Here is an 11,046-nt window from a genome sequence, read left to right on the forward strand (position 1 = left end):
TTCAAAAGACTTTTGTTACCTGAATATGTACAGTGGCCACAATGCACACAGGAATGTTGGTGAGGAGATATTATTTAAAGAGTGAGCTCACAGGATCTTAAAGCACCAAAACGAACAAAATTATTTAAAATTAGACTCCTAGAAAATATGTGCACATTGCAAAGCCGAGCAATGCTTTAAAGGCTATGAAAGAGTGCACAATACTAGTCATCTGTGATAGGATGTCCTACAGTCACTACTGTACATTTTAGGGCATAATTCTTTTTTCCTCCCAAAGACTGACTTGTCACTCACTCTGCTGATAAATTTCAAAGAGTTGGAATTTTCCTATAGAAATTGACTCTTGTCTTACAACTGAAACAAAACAACAACAGCAATTTTTTCTTCTCAGATGATGCTTACACGTCACTTGCAAAGGAAGTGAAAACTGCAGCAGAAACAGTGACAAGCAATTCATGTTTCAGTACCAGATCAGGAGCACATTGATAGGCTTCCACAAAAATCAGCGACACACCCTAAATTTTTGCCACTGCTCTCCTCGCACACTCCTTTATCCGCTCAGAGGTAAAGCTGGGCTCCCTTGAGACAGAATCTTTCCCACTGTGTTTGTACTGGGACATACACCCAAGATGGGTCGGACAGAACTGAAGCAAATGGTTAATGGACGGAAGTTTAAAAATCAAGAAGCAGATGCATGTGTAGATGCACTTCAGCATACAGGATGTAATACAGCCACTTCATTTGTATCTCAAGGCCTCACCATTCTCTTTTAAGGTCCTCAGCAGAGTGTTTATAGGCTCTCCTATTGCTACCTCTAAATTTCATTGACTCCCAGTTGTTCTCCCCAGAATAATTTCAGCCTGGAAAATTTAAGAGCTTGTTTGCAATAACGAGGCCATAACAAAGGCAAAAGGGTAGCAAATTTGAGAGTAAATGTGTGAGAAATGAGTCTTTTGGTGTAGCTAAGTTCTGAGCAAGATCAAGCAGTCATAGCATTGTTCTAGGTCTAGCAGGAATATCTGTGGCAGGAGGCAAATCAGGAGCACAAAAGGACATTTTGTAAGTGCCCTGCTTTGTTTAAACATATGAACTCAGCCAAGGATTATGCGACTGAACAGCTGTAAGGCAACCTTCCCATACCTTCTCAACCCTCTTAAAATATACAAGATGGACTGAATGTAAAGATGGAGTCTATCATAATCTTCTCATAATGAAAATGTAAGCAATATCTTACCTCTCTCTCTCTCTTCAGTACAGAATTTTGCTATGCATGGTACAGAAGGTTGCTAAAACTATACTGATGAGCATAAAGTGCTAAAGAACAATGTTGATGTTTTTAAACTATGTTTTTCATTTTGCAAATTCATTATGTAGCTCCTCAAGATTATTAACAGAAAAATTAGCTGTTTTGGATAAATAATTTCAGATAGCATTTCATTTTCAGATCTACTCCCCAGCCATTATAACACAGCATGACATTTCTGTCCCACTACTCAAGACTGATCTTTACTTGAGGAACAATCTGTACATTGGCAAGCAGAAGAACTGCTTGCATTAGTTCTGCTTTGGATGGGCCAATGTTTACAAGGAGAGCATCTAACTGCATCAATATAAAATTGTCAGCAGTAGCCAAAAGTCCATGTCCGCTGTGACTTCAAATATTGTTGAAAACAAATAGATTGAATGTGGGGCAGCAATGAAGAGAAAAAATTCTAAAACTCTTCCGTGAGGAGAGGCAGAGGGACAGCACAATTTCCCCCCTAGGAATGTGACTATTTGCTGTCCTTATGGACTTGTGCAGCTTCAAAGTGCACATAGCTATCCACATTCTAACTCAGCAAGAAATAGCGTAAAAATTGTGTTGAAAATCCACACTGTGGATACTGAACAGTGCTCTAGGAACTTTATATATAAGCCTTCCTCCCCTCTCTCCCCACAGCAATTATAGGCAATGTTGCAGGAGGAAAAAAAAAATGACAGTTTATCACACTCTGCAAAGGGAGTGTTTCCTTTTGCAAGAGAAGCCACGTGTCTTTCATACATATTAATCCATTAGCATGCTCACACATGTTCACTTCAAATTCGTGGTAGCCTTCCTACCTTGATGTCTATCTATCTTTGCCAGTGCAAACAAAAGAACATACAGAAAGCAGAACTGCAGTTGCTTTCCAGAGACTGTCAATGAAGATCACTCTTTAGTATTTCTTTAGTCCGAGGTACCACAGCTTCTAAATTTAATTCCTTGTACAAGAACCCCTGCTCTACATGGTCCACTATGATAACTATGCATTGAGATAGATGGATAGATAATCAGTAGGAAAACCAGTTTTAGACAAGCACTGAGAATTCCACAGACTTGAGACTATAAACTAACATAAAACAAGATCAGTTTGGCAAAAGACTAATACTGGAAAGTCTAACAGAAAGCAAGATGTTCACAGAGGCTAATGACACCAGTAAGAACTGAGGACATCTCTGAGAGCAGGCTGGCTCCTTAAATGACCTGTGCTTATTAGAAATGTTTATATTTAATGTCCAGGGCAAATATACAGCACATAACGGCATTGCGGTTATGGCTAAGCTCCCTGTCAAAAATGAGAAATATTCCCTTTCTCTCTTCAGTGCATCCCACCGAGCCCTTGAGGAAATAAGGATGTTCACCCCACCATTTCAGCACAGGAACCATTTTCATAAGAAAGACAGAGAGCTGGGGCTGTTCAGCCTGGAGAAGGCTCAGGGGTGACCTTATTGTAGATTTTCAATACTTAAAGGGGGCTTATAAAAAAGATAGTGAGCAACTTTTTGCTTGGGCAGACAATGACAGGACAAGGGGCAATGTCTCTAAACTAAACAGGGGAGATTTAGATTAGAGTTTAGGAGGAAATTCTCCACTCAGAGGGTGGTGAGGCACTGGCACAGGCTGCCCAGAGAAGCTGTGGATGCCTCATCCCTGGAGGTGTTGAAGGCCAGGCTGGATGGGGTTTTGAGCAACCTTGTCTGGTGGGAGGTGCCCCTTACCATGGCAGGGGGGTAGAATTAGGTGATCTTTAAGGTCTCTTCCAACCCAAGCCATTCTATGATTCCTGAAAAGATTAAGATCAGTATCATGACAGGCCATTTGCAACTGCCATCACACAGAGAGGAACACAACCCTGAAGAAACCATCAACACTGCCCTGTAGTAATAGAGCTGCAGTTCAAAGCTCAGAGACAGACAGTTCCTTTGACCAACAGTGCCCATAGATAAGGAGAAAAATATGTGTTAAAGAAGAGCTTAAGAAAAGGTTTCCACTGAGATTTTATAGAGAGAGGCCTCCTGGGCAGAGTAACACAGAGGATCCTGAACCAGATCTATCTTTGTACCAGAGGATAACAAATGCCTGTCATGGCCCTAACAGCACTGGCTGTCCCCTTTCGCCGCCATGCCCAGGGCCCAGGACCCCATCTTACCCCCAGAGCTGTCAGCCTCTGCCCCAGCAAGGCCAGGCTCCAGCTCCCACAGCCCTGCCCACCATGGGCCTCACAGAGACAGGCCACTCACAGGGCCACAGCCTGGCCTGGCCCTGACCCTGCTCCTCTCTGATGGCTCCCCAGCCTGTGGGAGGGTGTCCTGGTGTTCAGAGATTTCTTGGGGTTTATCTGGGTGACCTGAGTGTGAGCTTGGTAAAATATATGACACTCCCTCCGTAAAACATTTTTGACAACAGTTCCCATGCACCACCAGCACTGTCATCATTCTTACAGGAAACCCTGAACACGGGAGTCAGCTGCAGCAAGAAAGTGCAGATTTTGTTTCCCTGGATCCTGCTTTTGGTGAAGCTGAGGAGGACAAGCTTCCCACAGCCACTGTGACAGAAACTGGTGAGGCAAGCAGCTCTTAGGTTTTCCGAGTTTCGGAGCAGAAAATAGGAGGCACCTTGTCTTACAGAAAGGAGAGAGGATTTTATGTCACTTACTGAACCCTCTCAACAGGTCAATTAGTAGCAGAATCAAAACCAATCCAAAACCAAAACAAAACTAAAGACCCACCCATCCTTCAGTTCCAGCTAGACAACAGCTAGAGCTAAGTTCTGTGTCACGTTGGCCTGGAGGAGCAACAGCCACATCACATCAGCTAGAAGAAGATCCTACAACACTCTCTGGAAAAAAGCAGTGGATAGATTGAATAGCTTGATGGTTTGAGTAGCGTGACTGCTCAAAGTTGTGTTTTGTACAATTTTCTGTAGAGAGGTTTTGTTTGACCGCCTGGATGCTATGCTACAGGCATTTAACTAGCTGCTCTTTGAGTGCTTTGGAGTACATGCCTCAGGCACGAAAGGCATTTGACCAACCCAATTATTATTCCATGTACAGTCTGTTGCTATGCCCCAACACATTGCTATATAACCAGCTATTTCCTCATATATTCATGCCTTTGGCTGCGATTCCAAAAAACAAATCTTTTGCAAGACTAGTTCTGTATTCCGTCCCATCAAAGAAACCATCTGCTTGACCCAGGATTTTGCATTTCCAGCTCGGGAGTTATGTTCACTTTCAGTGACCAGGCATCCATTCTCTCTGCCTTCTTGTCATAAGTCTTAGCAAAAACAATACAAAACAAAAAATACAAAACAAACCCTACAACCATAAGTCCTCAAAATGCTTTTTCCCATTTCCTGATCCATTGAGTGTGCTGCTTTTGCCCCCTCCTTTTCAGAAAGGAAAGCAACCATCTATAACCACATTGTTGGAACAATTGTCTCCCAAACAATCAAGTCTTTCAAAGCAGACAGTTCTCCTTTGGGAAAGTTTATTGCTAAATATCAGTTCAAACAGCAGGTTCAAAAACATTGCCCTTTTCTGAGATTTGACTCCTACTCTGATTTCAGTGACCCTCTAACATCAAGCCATCATACCAGCACTGAAATGTTTTTCTTTTCTGTGTCTCTTGGCTATAAACATCACTGTAGTTACCTTTTTTCAAACCTATTATTTTTATTAAGAAAAACTATATTAGCTCATAGGCAAAGTTTATACTGGAGGTTTTATCTCCTGGGAAGGTAGGTTCGGGTACATGTAAGCTGAGAGTGATATACTTCATGTAAGTGGAGAGTGATGCTCCGAAGTTACACCTCTACAATTTTTTGTCACTACCAATGACAGACAGCCACTTAATTTCCCTTCATCTCCACTTAGATTTGTACCATATTACTTTCTCCAAAGTCTTTCCTACCTTTGGTAACATCAGGGCAAAAGCACCCAAAGGGAATAAACAAGTTGCCCCTACACTGAAAAGATTTTAAGTAGGATAAAGCTATACAAGACCCAGAAAGCAAGGTGGAGTCAAGCACAGCAGATACAATCTTACGAAGTCTGATTTCAAGTTTTGTCTGTGTTACTGGAAATGCCCTATAATATCAGGACTAGGAAGGAGGGCATGTGGCCATAGAGGCAAACTAGAAGTTTTCTCACAAATGAAACATTAATATGAGAGGATGTGTCATGCAAAATAACAACTGTATAACTGATTTCCTAAAATGAGTCACACAAAAATGCACAGACTTGCAGTTTTGTAGCTGCAAAGTTGTTTTTTTTTTTACTGAAATCAGCAGGCTGAGAGACCACACACCAAAGCACCGTTCAGAGTAGTATATCTTAGTTCACTGATATTGACTGAAACAATTAAAAACTTCATTAAGCCACAGGCACACAGCCTACCCTGCAAATTTGAGACAACTTACTTAGAACACTTGCAGATGTCGGTAAATCATAATGTTTGATTGACTTACCTGTCATAACCTGATGATCTTTAGCAACAAGATGTGCATCATGCAATGACTCTGCTCGCTGGAAATCATCCCCATGCAAATTATACATTTTATTTTGTATTAAGTAGTTTATCATGGCCTTTTATTCCCCTGTCCACACAGTTCACCAGATGCTTTTAAAACAGGCCCCTGACAGAAACATAACTTGTCTACCTCTTGATCAAGAAAGGGGAAAAACAAGAAAGGAGAAGCTAAGAAATCCGTTTTCTTTTTAAAAGCAGGATGGCAGTTGTGTAAGTATTCCCAACAGTTTTTCTGCAAAACAGAATTAAAAAAAAAAAAAAAGCAAAGCTATAAACACTCAAACAGCATGTATAGCATTAGTGTTTTCCTCTGTCCTTTTAAAGATTTACTGTCTTTGAAGTTATTGTCTCTCAACAGTCTGCCACAGTAATGTTGCATAATGCTGACAACCCAGCCAAAGCTCACAGCAGAAATAAATACAAGAGTTAAGTTTGTGAAACAGGGTTGACATGAACCAAGATTGCCTTGACTTTATAGTTCCTCCACCTGGGTCCTTCTTTCTCTGGAAGTCATGAGACGATGGAACATGTTGTGTAACCCATTAATTTGCTGGTCTGTGGCCAGTGCAATGGATATTATATGCTTCGTGTTCCGTTTATTTAGCCATTCATGAGCTTATTGGTCCAAACACTCCCACATATTAAACATCCCACCAGACAATTAAGAGTGAAGTACTGTTGCATTACACCTCTTTTTAAAAGGGTATTCTTAATTTTGATGATCTCTGTATATTTCAAGGCTTTAGAATTATTGGAATTTGGACAGGTTGTAATATCAAAATGAAATAATTTCCTGCTGAAAAGAACATTGCAAAGCTGGCCACTTTGGAACAGGTAAGAAGACTACCCATCAGTAGGGCATAGCATCTTTCACTTACAATATGATAAAGGAAACGGTATGTGTATTCCCCATTTCAAAATGCAGACCAGATCTCCAGGGAAAAAGAGCTGTGTTATTGGTGACTCAACATCCAGGTAATTTTATCCTAGAATATTTAAGGTATCTGGGTAGGAATTAGAAGATGAAGCAAAGAAGCATGCACATCTGGAAAGACTAGATTGCTAACTCGGCCTACATCCCACGTGAGACTTCCTTAAATATAAGGAAAACTCCAGACGAGCAGTTTTTAGGCAGGTGTTAAAGTCAGTAGTGTCTGTACTGTACCCATTGGAAACAAAAAAAAAAAGTACAGCACAGACATGAGAAAAAGCAATACTATAACGGCTTGTGAGGGAGCTATGGGAGTGAGAAATAAATATTGAAGTAGATAGCACAATTGGCTCAAGAGCTTCCTTTACTCCCCCCCCGCCCCGAGGTCTCGGTTCATCAGTGCCTTTCTCAAGAGGGGTCTTCTTCTGTGAAGAAACCAGGAGAGTAACAGGCCCTCTTACACCCTCTTCAGCCTATAACACGTAACTGCAATGAAGGATTACAAAACGTAAGGAAAGGTGTGCATGTGCTAGTTCCAGGGGACCTGGGCTTCAAAGGACCTCGTGAACAGCCAGAGGGAGAGGGCGAAGGAATACTGAAAACGAGCTGACAAGTCCAAGAAAGCAGAACTTCAGCTGAACCGACCCTGGTTTTGTAAAGTTTAACCAAGTTTCACTGCTGCAACTTCATTTAGGGTGGAATAAGTGATTCATACTCAGCCTTTTTGCAAACAGGGTAAAAAAAACAACAAACACAACAACAACAAAACCACCAAGCTAAGAAATATCAGTAGAGTAAAACGATTAAGGGAAGCATCAGTGATAAAATCAATCACTAGATACAATTTTGCTTACAACTGCCTATGGATATTTTTGAAAATATCCCTAGTTTATGTTTTCTTAAGAGTAATTCACATTTGCTACAGACAAAGAGCCACCATGTTATAGCTGCTGTCATTCTAGCTTACCTTTATAGCCATCAGTTCAGGTAGCTATGGCCCTCAATTCATTTCATCATTATTACCACCATCCAAAGCAGTGCAGCATTACAAAATTTCTTTGACTGTAATTAAACAGATCATTTCCTTTTATTTAATACTGAAAAGCAATAAGATGTTATTAGCAGGTGGAAGTTTTAATGCCAGTTTATTAGTACTACTGACTTGGTCCCTGCTGATAGTTGCCGTGAAGGCCAAAAGGTTAACAAGAGTTGGCTGGGATTAAACAGTCACCAGGTGTTTTCCTTGTGGTTGATGGAGTAAAGCCAATTGAAATTATCAGTTTAAAAACTAGTCACTAACAACTCTTTGTTTCAACATGGAAACATCACTTTCATACACAAAATAGATAGATAGATAGATAGATAGATAGATAGATAGATAGATAGATAGATAGATAGATAGATAGATAGATAGATAGATAGATAGATAGATAGATAGATAAAAATTGAAAAAAATCCTCTCTGTTGCTGCAATAATTTTGACATAATTTGTAACAATTAGAGCCAGCAGCAGCCAGCTTTCCCTCAGACTTCAACAGCTTCCTCAGAAAACAGAAGTGCAAAGAAAGTGTAACACTTCACATTACAATAATAATGATCTGTTCAGTAAAATAAAGTTTCACAGCTTTCTGAGTTTTGTGAGCAATATTTAAGGCACAGAACAGGTGTTAAATTTTTTCTAGAGGACTTTTAATTACCTAATTCATATCAGTAAAGAGCTGTAATAAAATAACAAAAATCTGATTAAATATGAGGCAGGCAGCACAGATAATAAAAGAAATACACACTGTTGTTTTGGACTGAATACGCTGGTATTTGGTCCAAAGTAAAGCAGATGGCAAACCAAACAGGTAAGCACCCACTTTATCTTGCAAATCCTGTCGTTCTCTGATTACTCTTATTTATTTGAGGTACTTCAACACATCTGCAAAATTAAGCAGACAGAAGAGATGACAGATTTGTGTTGCAGAAACTCATTGTCAGAGGATAAGAAAAAACAATTACCATATGTACAACAGTGCCCTTAAAAAACACATCCATCAAAACCAAGTGATATTACCTGAGTTTCTAGGTTCTTCTCTTGTACTTCCTCCTGTGTAGGGCTGTATCCTGACCAGAGTTCACCAAAGCTGGAGTCCCATCTATTAGGTCAGCCCTTTTGAACACATATGTTTATGTACATGTGCACATGGGTGAGAACATATCTTTGTACACATACCAGGTGTACATTTTTATCAGTCTTTAACCTGAATGGCCTTATACCATGAAGTCACTAACAGGAATTGCTGTACATGTTTTCACTACTTATAGCTTCATCTCATTTTCAAAAATATTTCAAGACTTCCTAAAGGCAGAGTGAAGTTCTCACTATACTGATATCAAAAGTGGCTTTGACGAGGTCAGGATTTCACACTTTATAGCTAATTCTGAATAGAAAGAAAAATTATTTCCAGCTGGGGGTGGGAGGAAGGAGTGGGGACGGGAATTTCTGTGCAACAGAAATATTTGAAAACTGTTTTCCAGGTGAATTCTACTCCCCAAGGAGCGGCTTTCTTTATTTAGGGACGTGCCTTTCTACAGTTGCAAAGCATTTCAGGCAATCCATTAGAAAATCCTGATATTAAAGTGTTCAGCCTCATTCCCTGCCTGTCCATTCTATTGCATTTTCTGTTCAGAACCCTATCATTCTCATAGTGCTGCTAATGACAACAAAATGCTCTCTTCCCTGTAGAAATTTCAGAAGGATAAAGCTGAAGTATTCTGCAAGGACAAAGGGTACATTAAAACGAGCCGTGGAGTATATGGTAATCATGACATGAAGAAAACAACCTCTCCAGGCAACCTATTCCAGTGTTTCTTCTAAGGTGAAAAAAATATATATATTTCTTAATATCAAGTTTGAATTTTCCATGCTCCCACTTCTGCCTGTTGCCTCTCATCCCAACGCAGGCAGCACTAAGGGCTCCCTCCCCTCAGCCCACCCTTCTCCAGGATGGACAAGCCCTGCTCTCACAGCTTCTCCTCCTGCCCCCGTGTGCTCCAGCCCCTGACCAGCAGCGACCCACTGCTGGGCTCACTCCTGTACCTCAGCATCTCTGGTGCCGGGGAGCCCCAAACCAGGCATGATGCTCCACGTGCTGTCTCACTGGTGCCAAACAGCTAATCAGGGGAAGCTAACGTGTTCGACCTGCTACCCGTAGGGACCCTAGGGCTTTTTCTCTGAAGGTGTTTTCTCTGCTCTAGGTCCAGCCTGTATTGTGGCATGGAGTCACCCCAGCCTGGGAGCTGGGTGTGGGAACGACTTGTGCTGAACTGCTGGAGGTACCAACCAGACCATTTATGCAGCCTGCTGAAGTCCCTCTGAAAGGTTTCTGGGCCCTCCAGCACAGCAAACACTCACCCCAACTTACTACCATACATTTACTAATAGTGCACAGTATCTCATCCTCCAGTTTGTAAATAGAGAGGTGAAACAGCACTGGCATCATTATCAATGCCTGAGAGATGCCACCAGCAATCAGCACTGTCATTTTTTGATCAATTTGTGTAATTGATCACAACATTTTGAGCCAACCCAGCTTTCAACCACCTTATCACTCGCTTGTGAAAGTCTATCTCACTGGTTTGTTTACAATTGTGGCAAAGGCCTTGCTAATGTCAAGGTAAACAACACAACTGCTCATCTCATTGTAGGAGGTATTTGGGCCAGATATGATTTGCCCTTGGTAAGTCTTCACTGGCTGTTTCCAGTCACCTCATTCTTTGCGTGCCTGGAAATGGCTTCCAGGAGGATTTGCTCCATCATCTTCACAGTTCCTGAAGTGAAGCTGACCAGCCCAGAGCTCCTCAGATCCTTCTGTCCTGCCCTCCTTGATAACAGGTGTGAATTTTACATTCATCCAGCAAGCAGGAACCTTCCCTAATCACCATGGCCTTTCCACCATAGTAGACAGCATCCTCCCAATGACGTTGGCCAGGTCTTTTGACTACCTAAGATGCAACCTGTCTGGTCGTATGGACTTATGTACATGCAGTTGGCTTGTGTTTCCTAGCTCTGTCTGATGCTGGATGTAATGCTTCATTCCGACATGCTAGTAGGCTCAGTGACCTTAAAAAGCAGAGGACAAAACAGTAAAAATGGAGGCCAAATAAAAAAGCATCAAGTACCTCATCTTTTCCTCCTTTTCTTCATCATTAGGTCTCCTGCCCCACAGAGCAGTGGCTTCATGTGTCCTTTCCTTCACCTAACTCTTGCTGCCACTGCAGATGTAGCAGCCCTTCCAGTC

At 41.4% G+C, this 11,046-nt stretch overlaps 2 long non-coding RNA genes across 17 annotated transcripts in view; both read right to left on the bottom strand.

Moving 5' to 3' along the window:
- Positions 1-7,927, bottom strand: part of LOC308197272 — a 247,706-nt gene extending 239,779 nt beyond the window's left edge. For 14 of the 16 annotated variants that reach the window (XR_013952705.1, XR_013952706.1, XR_013952707.1 and 11 more), the window contains exon 1: positions 7,728-7,927. This is a non-coding gene — a long non-coding RNA (uncharacterized lncRNA). Of the gene's footprint in view, positions 1-5,959; positions 6,062-7,727 lie in introns of all 16 variants that reach the window. The other 2 variants (XR_013952719.1, XR_013952720.1) reach the window with 2 other exon arrangements.
- Positions 7,928-8,183: 256 nt separating this feature from the next.
- On the bottom strand, positions 8,184-10,341 carry LOC308197356. Its single transcript, XR_013952872.1, has 3 exons — positions 9,846-10,341; positions 8,820-8,915; positions 8,184-8,684 (listed from the first exon to the last, which is right to left on the bottom strand). It is a non-coding gene; the product is annotated as an uncharacterized lncRNA (long non-coding RNA).
- Between the last annotated feature and the right edge of the window lie 705 nt (positions 10,342-11,046).

Source organism: Anser brachyrhynchus (genome assembly GCF_964034855.1).
Source record: "Anser brachyrhynchus genome assembly, chromosome: 1".
In the NCBI taxonomy this organism is placed as follows: domain Eukaryota; kingdom Metazoa; phylum Chordata; class Aves; order Anseriformes; family Anatidae; genus Anser; species Anser brachyrhynchus.